Consider the following 15000-nt stretch of genomic DNA (forward strand, 5'->3'; position numbering starts at 1 on the left):
CGTGGAGAATCGCGGCGGCTGTCCATATTGAACACAACAAAAAGTAATTGCATTTAGACTCCTGTCTGATACCGCACTGCCACAACGCTCTAACAGTGAAATCCCAGGTCACAGGACAGCCACTCATCCGCCATAGCAGTTGCATGGATGTGTATCACGCTGTACGTTGGCGAGTTCTATAATACTGAGTCTGCAGACTTTTGGTTGGGTTCCCTGTCCATTGTAACTGGCTCGAAACCCAATCACATTCTGGTTTGCGGTCTCCCATGAGTCACTGTATGCTGTGCTATTGTTTATCATACAGTACACAACCCCGGTTGTTTCTACCGACCTAGCCGAGAACAATGGTCTCCAGACCCACTTTGTTTGTGTTGTGCTTTTGTGGTACTTGTGGGCTACGCTACTTTGCATGCTTGCGATCTCTGCCAGACATTAGCGTTATTGAAAACCAGCGATATTGATCGTCATGCGCTATTCTCCGTCATGCACTACCCCATCCCGGCCATGGCGTGACTACAGACAGCACATGTTTATTTACATGTTTGTTTATACACGTATAAATCAATGTATGCGGGGCATGTAGTGTTTGTCTAAATCGTGCATGAACAACCATCCTTTGATTATGATCCAAGCCTGACCCTTTCAATCACATGAAATGAACTTGTGGCCTGGAACGCGTTAGCATCAGTTAGCCCCCAACTGACGAACTGTAGGCTTGCGTGTCAAGGCCATGTCTTCTGTACATACTGTTAACTGCATGTATTCTGTCATGGGGTTTGTAGTTCTTTGGAGCAGTAAAGACATAAATTATCTGCCATTGCTTGTACAGTATCATTGAATAGTGTATATTGATGCCTTTGCTTTTGTGGACAGTGTCATACAGTAGTTGTTATGTAGGCCTCTATACAAAATAAAAGAATTATGTTCATGAGGATATGGCATCATCCTGTCTTTTGATATTTCCTAACATTAACATAAGACATTTCCTAACAGGAAATTAAATCAACAGTTGACCGAGGGCGAGGGGATGAGTGACTAATACTCATGAGTGACTAATAGGCTACTCGTTATAAACTAAAAACGCATAAAACATGTACACCTCAGGCTTGTGTCATTGGTTCTTATGTAGTCTGGACGGCATGCCTTGAGACACTTGAATGAATGAATGAATGTGATGAATACTGGGAGCGCAAAGATGACACACTGAATGTAACTACGCAGAGAAGATGGGCCCACCACGACTGCCTGGGTGCAATCACCACGGCTCAATGATTATTCAAGAAGTCCTTGTTGACTCTGTGTAAACGTGGGGTGGGTGTTTATTTTTGTCCAGTCAACCGGAAAACAGTTCTTCTCACTTAATTACCTGCATCACACCAAACTCAGCGGCCGTGACCCTGACTGTGACCGTTGCTCTTTTCTGCTACTTCGCGGTTCCGGCGCTGACATCCGGAAGTCCATTTTTAGCTCAGTCACTTCCACACTCGTCATTCATGTGACACAATTGCTTCACCGTTGAACTGCCTCAGCTCCACAGAGGGAGACGAGGTTGGAAGACAAACATGTCCATGCTAGACACACATGGCATGAACACACACGCACACACACACACATACACACACTGCTGTGGGTTGTTCACAAAAACTGTAGAGCAGAGTAGCTGTGTGCACATCCAACCTGTCTTTAGGCAGGCGGAGGATAAAACAAGACCCAACAGGGTCTTTATCAGGTCAAATCAATCTTCAATGCCTGAAGAAAAGCGTGTTGGGTTGAAACGTTGCTAATCGAATAAATTATTGGGAGCTACAGTATAATCCAGTGTGCAAATATCCTTCTAATATATATTCTAGTATATTTCTCCCATTGTTCACACAAACCGACATGTTTATGAGACCCCACTTGAAAGACTTTGGTTAAAAAAAAAAAAAGGGGGGGGGGGGGAGGTCCTTTCCTCTGTCACGTTCTCTCTGTGACCCCTCGTTGACCCCCAGCTCAGTGGACACATACAGAATCCTGCTTCACTCCTAACCGGCCAGCAGTAATACAGGGTTTCAGGACTACAGGGAATGGGAGTGACGCAATCGCAGGATTTGATGTTATTGCCAATTCACTTCCAATTGATGTTAGATATCAACTTCATGGTGGCGCCAGCGCCAGTTGAAGAGTTATTACTGGTCTGTTCTGGGGTAATAATCGAACTGTGTGTGTGTGTGCGTGTGTGTGTGTGTGTGTGTGTGTGTGTGTGTGTGTGTGTGTGTGTGTGTGTATGTGTGTGTGTGTGTGTGTGTGTGCGTGTGTGTGTACCAGAGTGGTTGAGGTGTGTGTGCGTGTGTGTGTGTGCGTGCGTGCGTGTGTGTGTGTGTATGAATAACATTTACATAATCTTTTATTCTTCTATAAATGTATTGGATTTCCTTCACCATCAAATGGGGGGGGCATTTTAAACCCACTGTCGCTCCCTACAGGCCCAAGATATCACTTATCATTCAGTGGAACTGGAAGAACCTAAGAAAGCCTGGTAAGGTACCTCAAAATATTGTGAGTCTGCTAAAGGATGCTGTTGTTTGCTCTTGTTTAGACAGGAGATGCACTTGTGAGTTCTGTAGTTCCCAGTAGTGGTACACTGACTATCGTTAAATGCAATTATTGTAAGTTGCTTTGGGTAAAAGCATCTGTTAAATGACTATAATGTAATGAAATGTAATCTAATTTAATTATTATCTCTAATCGCCCTATGTTCTTTCAGCTAAATGATGTGCCAGTGTCCAAGCACTTTATTGCTAGAATACTGGTTCTCTTTGAGAAAGACTAGTGGAATTGGTTAAAAACCACTAAATTAGGTAATTCCTCACACAATTCTATTACATTATTTTATTGTATTTTGCATTTTATTTTTTGGCTGATGAGTGGAGTCCGACAGGCCTATAATAGGCCTCCCTCTGTCCCTCTGAGCATTGTTGACTGCAGGCAGAGTGAGTGGCAGGTAGCACAGAGAGCAGTGGTGTCAGATTTCACTCATGAGAGAAAGAGACTGCTACCTCTCATTGACTTGTGCAGGCAGAGTATTATGGCACATTAAGAGTCAGCGGGAACGAATTAACATGGCCGCCACTCAACGTCAACGCAACGCCATGTAAACAGGAAGTGAGGTCTCATTGTTTAAAGTTTCATCCCTTTGACTTTCTGCTTAATGTGCATGCTCCCTAAAGGCCCAGACACACCAACCCGACATCAAAGAACTAGCGCCGACGACTGCTGTGTCGCCTTGCGTCACCTCCCGTTGCCTGTTTCACCTGAACACACCAATCAGACAACAGCCTTCAGCCGACGAGCGTGAATGTTTCTGCGCGTGTGTGAAATGAAATAACTCCGCACCACCAGGTGGTAGTAGTCTGTAGGCTATCATCAATTACAGGCAAATTTCTAAGTTGTGTGTTTTAGCCAAAGTCCTTGAAAAATGAATCAGTGAGCAGCTTAAAGATTTTTTAGACACACATGGCCTCCTTTCACAATACCAGCCAGGTTTTAGAAAGAAACATAGCACAAATACTGCTGTTATTAAAGTAGTAAATGACGTTATCGTGACATTAGACCTTAGAAAATACTGTGCAGCTCTGTTTATAGACTTATCTAAAGCCTTCGACACAGTAGACCATGTCATCTTATCGAAGTGTCTTCATAAAATTGGCATATCTGAGCAGACTGTCAACTGGTTTTCAAATTACCTGGCAGGTAGATCTCAGTGTGTCCAGTCTGCTGGGTCTTTATCCTCTTTCCTGCCTGTTCTAAAGGGTGTACCCCAGGGCTCCGTTCTGGGCCCTCTACTATTCTCCATATATGTCAATGATCTTTGTAATAACCTGTCTAATGCTGCTTACCATTTTTATGCAGATGACACTATTATTTATTGTTCATCCCCTTGTGTTGTCCAAACCATGAAGCTTCTGCAATCTGCCTTTGATGTTGTTCAGTCTAATCTCACCCATCTTAAGCTTGTGTTAAATGCTGACAAATCAAAATATGTGCTTTTTTCAAATGGTAAAGGACTACCAGCTGTTCTTCATAAGCTATCTCTCTGTATTGTCTGTTGTTATGTTTTAATGCTGTAACTTTGTTTCTGCTGCCTTCTTGGCCAGATCGCTCTTGAAAAAGAGATTTTAATCTCAATGATGCCTATCTGGTTAAATAAAGGATTTTATTGACTTGAAGAGAAAACGGAAGAGCATCGGATGTATAAAACGTAAACAACACAGCGTTTGTTTAGCTACAAATACAGCTCAGCATAGACGGTAATCTCTGAGAATGTCTAGTAAATTGTGTAAATTGAAGAGGTCTGATAAGTTGAAAGCACTGTCATTATCAGCCCTGACTCCAATAGTGTTGTAGAACAAATGAAGAGGCGTAGGTGAAGGAGAAACCGCATGAAATGCGTGAAAACATGAAGTGCATACGGCAGGCAATGAAATTTGTCCAGAACCATCAAAAGAACAGCTGTATGTACGCCCATCAGCCAAAAGCCAGGCTGTACCTGGTCTGGTTTTAACTCACATCCAGACATGCCTATTCTGAAAACATCTGTAGCATGTCACAGATTTATCACTGTTTTAGGTAAGCTATAAAAATAGACAATCAGTGAACATCAAAGACTCAACAGCTTCTATCCGTGTTTGTGCAGACTGCAGAGCATGTGGGGGTTTGTGGGATGGATGTAATGATGGTCAAACGGTTTATTAGGTGCTCCAAGTTCTCCACGCTCCACGGGGGTGAAGACAAAACAAAGTCCAGTCCAGATGAGTCACGCACCAGCGTTGAGCTGAGCCCCGGGTCTCCTCCAGAAGACCCACTCACTGACCTTTACTGCCCGTCCACTTGCCTCCACCTGGTTAGACCAGCCTGTCGGGGGCGGGTGGGGGGGGGGGGGGGGGGGTAGTCCTTAAAAGCCAGCCCTCCATTCATGGTGACTCATTCATTAACCTTTATTTAACCAGGTTTAGACCCATTGAGGTTAAAATCTCTTTTTCAAGAGTGATCTGGCCAAGAATGGCAGCTATACAAACAGGTTCTGCTCATTAAAAACAACAGATCAGCTCAAAAGTTCCATAGTATAGTAAAAGTGCAGGGAAGCCATATAATCCTATTTCAATTAAAACAATTACAGGTATCAACAGTCTGTTTCTATAGATGTCACCATAGAATTTAAAAGTATTCACTTTCCTCCCCATGTCATTGTCACATGTACCCGTTTTGCTCCTTTGCTCGTATTGACTGTGCTTGGCCTCTCTGCTCTGCTCTGCTCTGCTCTGCTCTGCTCTGCTCTGCTCTGCCTCGCTACATCACCCTGATCAATGGGTCTGTTCCTCTGGCGTCCTGCAGGGGGCAGTGCGCTGTCACCTTCTATGTGCTGTATTTTTCATGGGGGAGGAGTTGCTCCTTGCTCCAGGGGGGTAAGCTGCCAAACTGTGTTGGAGAGTGCACCTGACTCCGCCCCCGCTGGGGGCCTTCAAGGCACTTTGACATGTCAGGGGAGCGACTGACTTGGCTTTATAATGCCGAGCAAACTTGGCTGGAAGGAGTGGAGAGGAAGACAGAAAACGGAAGGAATAGAGAGAAAGAGAGAGAGAGAGAAAGAAAGAGAGGTCAAGGTCAAGGTCAACTTTATTTATAAAGCATGTTTAAAATCAACCGAAGTTGCACCAAAGTGCTGTACAATATATAAAATAAACTAAAACAAAAAACAGAACAAAGTGCACATAATCACAGAACAATAAAAGGACAGGACACAAAACAGGACAGGGGATGTAGGCTATCAGGCCTCAAAAGCCAGTGAAAACAAGTGAGTCTTAAGCTGAGACTTAAAGAGCCCTAGGTTCTGTGCGTGTCTAATGTGTGGAGGGAGGCTGTTCCAGAGCTTTGGGCCAGCCACCGCAAAAGCTCAGTCACCCTTAGTCTTAAGTCTCGATCTAGGGACTATTAAAAGAGTCTCGGAGGAGGACCTCAGGGTTCTAGAGAGAAAGAAAGAGAGAGACAGAGAGAGAGAGAGAGAGAGAGAGAGAGAGAGAGTTTTCTCTGAAGGCTAAAATGATAAATGTGCCATTTTCGTTTCATTCCTGATATTGGGGATGTCATCAAATGGTCCCTCTGGCCTCAGCCTGGTGCAGCTCTAGCTAGTATGTAATGGCCTACATGTGTCTATCAAATGGACCAGGGCATGGGGAGCGGTACGCAGCCCATAATAGGCACTGGAATATACGTCAGACTAAAGATAATTTCTGTGTTGCTAGACTGTAGAAGAGATGCCTGTGGAGCATGAAAATGGTGCTGAAAGTGGTGCATGACTCATTTAAATGGACCCACCCATTACATGAGTAAGTACATCAGCGCCATCCGTGACTTAAACAGGATATTTGAATATTTCTTCATTCATAGCTGGTCCCAAGCTGTAGAATAGCCTACCTGCATATTAGAACCACCCAGACTTTGAATGCCTTTAAGTCTGTGCTGAAAGCTCACCTCCTCTCAGTGGCCTTCATCTCATGACAAGCATAGCACCCCAATCTTTTTATTTTATTTATTTTTTTATTGAAAAATGTGCTTTATAAATAAAGTTAATTATTAATAAAAAATAATCATGAAAAGTTTGACTTGACTTGGTCTGACTGTTTTATTGCGTTCATCACATAGATTTTATTTGTTTAAGAGGCGAGGGGTATAGCCATATGTGAAAGATTCTATACAGTCTATAGGTCTAGACAGTATTGCAGTGAATGCTTGAAAAAGAATAGTGTATGCTTGAAACAGCGTACTGTAGCACTTATTGTAGGCATTTCATTAGAATGAATTTGAATCCAACCATTAGAGTTGTAATTTTCTGCCATGTCTCTGGGAACTGTGGAACCTTGAGTATAGATGTATTTGACCGATGCCCTCTTGTGGTTTTGTGAGTTACTGTACAGCAACTCCTCCACTGTAACTCTCAACTCTATATGGAGATCCAGCTCCTCGAACCGTTGCAATCTACAGCCACAGCCAGTTCACATCCTATTTACTAGTCAGGTGGAGTTACAGTCAGCCAGTCTGGAAGACAAACCAGAGCTGGTGTGAGCTGGGGTGTGTGTGTGTGTGTGTGTGTGTGTGTGTGTGTGTGTGTGTGTGTGTGTGTGTGTGTGTGTGTGTGTGTGTGTGTGTGTGTGTGTGTGTGAGTGAGTGTAATAAGTGGTAGAAGGAGGGACTGTCATGTTCTGCAGTTCTGACAGGGTTGCACTGAGGGCCGGTGTCTCTCTGGGGATCCCAGGCCTTTCTCAGACACACACACACACACACACACACACACACACGCATGCACAGACACACACACACACGCATGCACAGACACTCACACGCATGCACACACACACACACACAAACACACATACTGTACACACACACACACACACACACATACACACACATGCACACATACTGTATACACACACACACATACATACTGTACACACACACATAGACACATATACTGTACACATACATGCACATACTGTGCGAACACACACACACACACACACACACACATATCACAGCCAGGAGCAGCTCATTGCTCTAATGGATGTTCTCCAGAGCTTCAAAGATTTGGCAGTCGGTCTGAATCTCTTCTGGCAGGTCGAGGTTCAGCTCTCAGATCAGATCTCTCTCTCTCTCTCTCTCTCTTTCTCTCTCTCTCTCTCTCTTCCTCTCTCTCTCTCTCCCTCTCTCTCTCTCTGAGCCAGACTGGCCATGTCTCTTACCCCCCTTAGGTGAGACTTTGGTTTCCATTACAATAACTTTGTGTCATGTCGCAACAAATACCTTCCACACACCGTTCTGTTTTTCAGGGTTTTGGAGGCCAAACCCTGCTTTTAATTTGTAGCGTCCCTTGTGTCTACATGTGTGTTTGTGTTGTATGCGCGTGTGTTCATAAAATGCCTGTGTGTGTGTGCGTGTGTGTGTGCGTGTGTGCACTTGTGTGTGTGTGTGTGTGTGTGTACTGTACGTGCACTTGTGTGTGTGTGTGTGTGTGTGTGTGTGTGTACGTGCACTTGTGTGTGTGTGTGTGTGTGTGTGTGTGTGTGCGTGCTCCATTGTCAGCTCTCACATCTGGAGCTAGCTAGGTTGTAGAGGAGCCCTTGTAGAGGAACTCAGAGCCGTGACTGAGCCAGCGCTGAGCTCAGGTCCACGCCCAGCCTCTCTGTCTTTATGAGGTCTCAGTGTAACGATGATTAATGGATGCCCCGGCACGGGCGGGTCCGCTCCCACGCCCCCTCGCGTCTGGCTCGGGTTGCGGGCAGCCCAGACTTCACAGGACGGACGGGTCAGAGGGCCCGGCCTGGGTGGGAACGGATCAAAGCTCGCTGAACAAGAGGAGACAGGGGACCTGAGTCCGGCTGATAGGTGTGTGTGTGTGTGTGTGTGCGTGTGTGTGGGTGTGTGCATATGCATATGGACCTTATGAGAATGTGGGGACACATACTGTACAAAGCAAACTTGTAAACATGACAATAGCATGACTATAGTACTATCCCGCCGATCAATAAAGTAGTACCTACCCACCTGCTAACTACCACCTACCTACTTACCTACTTACCTACTAACCTACTACAGTATCTCCATGCTAACTACCTACCTACCTACCAACCTACTACCCATCTACCTACCTACCTACCTACCTACCTACCTACCTACCAACCTACTACCCATCTACCTACCTATCTACCTACCTGCTAACTATCCATCTACCTACCTACCTACCTGCTAACTACCTACCTACTGTACAGTATCTACTAACCTACCTAACAACCTACTACCTACCTACCTACCTACCTACCTACTACCAACCTACCTACCTAATACTACCTACCTACCTACCTACCAACTACCTACCTAATACTACCTACCTACCTACCTACCTAATACTACCTACCTACCTAACAACCTACTACCTACCTACCTACCTACCTACCAACCTACCTACCTAATACTACCTACCTACCTCCCTACCTAATACTACCAACCTACCTACCTACCTACCTACCTACCTAATACTACCTACCTACCTACCTAATACTACCTATCTACCTACCTACCCAATACCTATCTACCTACAGTACCTACAGTACCAACCTACCTACCTACCTACCTACCTACCTACTGTACCTACCTACCCACCTACCTACCTACCTACCTACCCACCTACCTACTACCTACCAACCTAATACTACCTACCTACCTACTACCTACCTACCTACCTACCCATCTTCCTACCTACCTACCAACCTAATACTACCTACCTACCTACCAACCTACCTACCTACCTAATACTACCAACCTACCTACCTACCTACCAACCTACCAACCTACCAACCTACCTACCTACTACCTACCTACCTACCTACCTACCTACCTACTACCTACCTACCTACCTACCTACCTACCTACCAACCTACCAACCTACCAACCTACTACCTACCTACCTACCCACTTACCACTTACCCACAACCCACTACCTACCTATCTACCTACAGTAAAGCCTTTTCCTGAAGGCTCCTCCACTGGTACAAATGGTTCTTTAGCACTTTTTTTAAAGTGATAAGTAGCAATACGTCAACATAGTTTGCCTCCTAGACTCCCAGACATAACAAATTGAGACCAGCACCGCTCACAGTGCCTCTCTCTATGTAAACAATGAGCTGGGCAATGAGCTGGTCTTAACCAGAAACACATGACGCATGTCTCTAGTGCAGCTATCTCTCCTGTTGTTGCTCAAGGCATTGGATGTTCCATCCCTTTTAAGCATGGAATACCAATAATTTGTTTTGCCCAAAGCTGAGAGTTAACAATGATGTGAAGGGGTGCACTTGAAGCAATTTAGCACAGATTGTTTCCCCGCCCTACGCCCTACCGCAGGGACCCTGAGTCTAGGCGTATTCTGCTTTACTGTCCTCCCAGCCCCGTCAACAGCGATGGCTGCCAATGCTCAAACCACAATACTCAGTATTCTACCATTTCCTGTTTACAAGCACAGAAATGTGGCATGGTGCCACCGCTCTTTCCCTCCCTCTCTCACACTCTTTTTTCACTCTACTGTATTTATCACTCAGCCGTCCTTCACCACAAGAACTTCATTAATCTCTCTTGTCTACCCTTCATCAGATTCAGAGTCTTCTCCTCTTCCCTGCATAAAAGACCACAGCTCTGGTGAATGAGGTCTCTCTCAATGGCTGACTTCCCTCGAAGAATTGAATCAGCGAATTCTCACGAGCTACACTGCGGCAGAGGAAATGGACAGGAGGTGCAGGTGCACGCGGTGTGCGAATGGTCACAGTATGAGGAGCAATTTGACAGATTGTAACTACTGTACATTTATTCATCAGCTTGAAAGGAAAGCGGTTGAATGTCACATTTATAGCCTCAATAATTCACTTTTCAGTAGAGAATAACGCATCAAAGACGTGAAATGTGAAAAATATCCCCAGCTGTGTTCCGATAATGGTTGGTGGTCCAGATTGTCCCTCTGCACCTTCATGGCATGCAGTTTTCACATATATGTCTTTTCTCCTCCTCCTGTTTTTCCTCCTCCTCCTCCTTCTTCTTCTTCTTCTGCTTCTTCTCTTTCTTCTCCTCCTTCTTCTTCTCCTCTTTCTCCTCCTCCTCTTCCTTCTTCTTCTTCTTCTACTTCTTCTTCTTATCCTCCTCATCATCCTTCTCCTCCTCCTCCTCCTGCTTCTCCTTCTTCTCTCTTTCTTCTTCTCCTCCTCCTCCTCCTCCTCCTCCTTCTTGTTCTTCTTCTTCTGCACATGATATCTTGAAACCTGGACTCACTCCCACAGAGCAAGTAAATAAGTTCTGAACTGTTACGGTTCCCGTAGCATACAGTATGTGTGTTTAGTTGTCAACTTGCCCTTATGACCGGAGTGTCTCTCTCAGTGTCATCAGCCTGGGTCGTTCCTGCTGATAGGAGCCAGAGCAGCCCTGTGGTTTAGCTCTGCTGCATAGCTGCTGTGTGTTCTCCTCACACACTGCCGGCTAGTCACGTCTCCAGTAACGGCACCATTAGTCTTTCCGTGCCAGACTTCTGGCAATGGCTCCCTCCGAGCTCCAAGGCCTCTCTCCCTCTCTCCTCAGAACAAACCTAGCGCCAACCCTAACATTAGCCAATATCTGCTAGTTAATGTTAGCCCCTCTCACAGATGTCAGCAATAAACAAATAAATAAATTGCCCATGGTTTTATAGCCGATTTCCAAGGGGTGTTATCAATGGTTGCAGACCAAAAAATGCCTCTGGACACAATTGGATAGACCTATAACCAATCACAGCAACAAAACATGGGTTAGGTGTCGTATCATCATATCAAATGGGTACAGTCGTTGTATCCATATTACCATATTACCATATTACATAAATGGTTGTGATTGTTCTGGCAAATATCTGCCGGGTGGAGCATGGCCAGGCTGATCTGCGGAGAGAATGTGAGCTCACGTGATCAGAATGGCGAAGCCAGGCTAATAGTTTCATGTCCTGGTTTGCTCTTAGCTAACATACCTTAGTGGTTGTGGTGTGTCTCAGCAGCTGACCTAGAGTTAGTCACTGTTTGCCAGCAGACCTACAGTGTCCACTAGCAGACCTGGAGTTAGCCACTGTCCGCTAGCAGACCTGGAGTTAGCCACTGTCCGCTAGCAGACCTGGAGTTAGCCACTGTCCGCTAGCAGACCTGGAGTTAGCCACTGTCCGCTAGCAGACCTGGAGTTAGCCACTGTCCGCTAGCAGACCTGGAGTTAGCCACTGTCCGCTAGCAGACCTCTTTACAGTACATGTTAGCCACTCCCTGCTAACAGTCCTTTTCTTCCAGAAAACTGCAGGTCTGCTGCAACTCTTGGTTCTTCTAAAACAAGCCTGAAGACTTTTCTTTTTGCCACTGCTTTCTAAGAGGAGCTATGTTTATCAGTATACTGCACTGTAACTTTTATTCCTGTATTCTATTTGTCCTGCTTTTTGTTTAAATGTCTATAATGACTTGCTTTTTGTTTTAATGCTTTTAATTTGTCCTGCCTTTTGTTTTAAATGTCTATAATGTCTTGCTTTTTGTTTTAATGCTTTTAATGTCTCATGTAAAGCACCTTGAATTGCCCTGTGGCTGAAATGTGCTATATAAATAAACTTGCCTTGCCTTGCCTTAAGCATCAGCCACACTCTGCTGCTCGAACAGTCTCTTATTGGCCATCAGCTTCCAGAACGCCTGGGCTTGTGCGTCACCTCACCTCTGTTCTCCTGCCAGTGAAAACAGAAGACTGGGGACCAGACAGAGGGAGGAAACCCATAATGGGAGTCATATGATTATGTGACAGTGATGTCATCAAGCCAGCCGGCGTGCCAGCCCCAACATGTGATGCACAACAGATCGGCCTCTGGTCCGTCCATGACACTAATATCACTCAGAGGAGTCTGGAGGAGCACCTCCCTTCTCATTTTAACACTCTGTTCTCTCTCTCCTCTCTTCTCCTCTCCTATTGTCTCCTCTCATCTCTGAGACCACACAGACTCCTTCGCTGCAGGCCCTAGAGGCCGGACGCGGCTGCCTGCCATGAGGGAAACTAAACACTGAGCGATGGATGTTTACTCGAGAGAACGCTGCAGAACATTCTACTCACCACACATGTGTGAATGACATCTCTGTTTGGCCAGGCGCTGCCAACTCCTTGGTTGCTCTCATCATCCTCTCCTAACTCTGGACTCGGACTGACTCAAAATAACCAAGTTTGGCGTAATAAGGGTTTTACAGTATAGGTTTGAATCTATTGACCTCATCCGTCAAGGCTCAATCTGTTACGTAAACACTGAGACGGCCCCTCATGTGTACTACAGGTTAGTGTCTGTCTGTGGTTGACTTCCAAAACCTGGATGAGCTTTAGCGCCCCCTAATGCTCACTCAAAGTAACAGCCATATAATACAATCTCAACTCATAGTAACAAGCCTTATTATCCAATATCGACTCACAGTAGCAGGCATATTATCCAATCTAGATTCACTTGGTGCATATTACAGTTTTTCTCAATTGTTGTCAAAACACGTTTTTTGAAAGAAAACCTAATTTCCTCAAAACTCTACACACAAACCACAAAACACAAATAAAATACAAAACCCAACACGCCTACTGCAAAATAACACTTCAGCCTTCAAAACAGTTTTCACAAAATTGAACTTTGTGTTGAAATAACACACACAGACAATGACACACATAGACATATGAGTAGACATGTCTAAGCACTAATTGAACACTAATGTGCTGAATGGAAATATTACTAGAATTAATGACTTATGAGGAGAATTATACCTTTGCATGTTCAGTGTTACATTTTCTCCTGTTGTACTTAAAATATTGCTGTAAAGGCAGTTTTGGAGAAATCAGACTGGCTTGGCTCGCTGTATTCAACTAGATCAGCTAGATTTTTAAAATTCAACCTATCCAAAAAATAGGTAGGTTGACAGGAAGGTAGGCAATCCAATCATTTCAAGGTGGCACAGTACCTTGAAATGATTGAACGTAAAATCACCTACCCTGCCTTTAGCCACATCGTACTGTAGTAATGCTTCAACCAACATTGCGCTAGCTCTGCGTGCCCTGCCGTCATCAAAACCCAAAATCCAAATGGGTTTTTTATAATGATAAAACTATAAAACCAAACATTAACACAGAATAATTTGAGGGCTCCACTCCGAGAGGATTGTCCACTGCCACCATCTGCTCTCGCTTACCAGAAATTTACCATTTCAAACCAGCACTTCTCACCCATTTCCAAACAGCACCTCACGCCTATATAATAAATCCGGGCTTGTTAAAGACTAGAATTTATTTGTAGCCTGCAGTCCAATTTGTTTGGGTCTATTTTAATATTACTGGGCACATATAATGAAGTCAGTGCCTGCATGTCGTTGTCGGACCTCCAATCCCTAGCGTGGTCTAGAAGGAACGTGCTTATACTTCTATAAGACTTCTGTGGCCCAAGGCTTTCTCTGCCTCACACATAGTGGGATCATTTCAGGTCTCTCTTTGGTAATCCGAGCCTGTACAGTAAAAGGAAATTGGCGTCACTCAGGACTTGTTTAATGAATGCTATAAGATAATACAGAGTGGAGAAGGACACTTCCTGTATTCATCCTCGCTGTAACGAGGGTGAGTGAAAGACAGAGATGGGGTCAGAGAGACAGAGCGAGAGGAGAGAGAGAGAGAGAGAGAGAGAGAGAGAGAGAGAGAGAGAAGCAGAGAGACACTCCAAGCATGGGAGGGATGTGTTGTTTCTTGTCATCTTTAATCATCCCCTCTATCTGATTAGCCCGTGGTCCCCAGGGAGGAGGAGGGGGGAGGAAGCTCCCAGCTCCTCTCCTTCATGTCATTAAAGCGTAGCGATTAGGCAGAGGAGCTTACTGGTGCTGTGTGGACAGAGCGCAGGCCTTGGCTGTAGGCCAGCCGCTAAACGGCTCCCGTCTCAAGGAGAGGAATTAGCTTCAGCCGCCCGCCCCCTCTCTCTCCGTTCCCTCTGGGACAGTGTCACCTCCAAACCCAAGTAATGGGATGTTGAATTATGTCCTTTGAATGCAAATGACGTGATGGATATACTGCATCTCTGCCAGTGTGTGTGTTCCAAACCTTCATGGAACTCCCCCCACCCACACACACACACACACACACACACCTCCTCCATCTCCCAGTGACCGTAACATGTAACTAAGGGACAGTTTGTCCCAACAGAGCTTCCGTAGGTCAGTACAATACGGCAGCGTTTGATTCACTGACAGGAGCTCCGCGTCACCTTTTCAGAGCTTCGTAATTTACAGCCCCTGTTTCCCCCTCTGCTCTCGGCTTCTCCTGGATGTGCTGTAAATTAAAACTAGCTTGACGACGTACTGTATGAGGAGAGTAACATTGTCTGCTTTTCGTCTGGGCCCGCGTCTCTCTTTGAATTCTGTGGAAAAG

The 15000-nt window shown here is 45.1% G+C and overlaps 1 protein-coding gene across 1 annotated transcript in view; it reads left to right on the forward strand.

The window, feature by feature from the left end:
• The window catches only part of LOC311308571 (uncharacterized protein), a 12700-nt gene extending 11838 nt beyond the window's left edge, over positions 1–862 (forward strand). Inside the window, exon 5 of the mRNA XM_084437541.1 lies at positions 1–862. This exon is cut by the window's left edge and continues 285 nt beyond it. The gene's annotated coding sequence lies outside the window, so the exon portion shown is untranslated.
• Positions 863–15000: the final 14138 nt, after the last annotated feature.

The sequence above is a fragment of the Borostomias antarcticus genome (assembly GCF_949987555.1).
Source record: "Borostomias antarcticus genome assembly, chromosome: 4".
Taxonomy (NCBI): Eukaryota; Metazoa; Chordata; class Actinopteri; order Stomiiformes; family Stomiidae; genus Borostomias; species Borostomias antarcticus.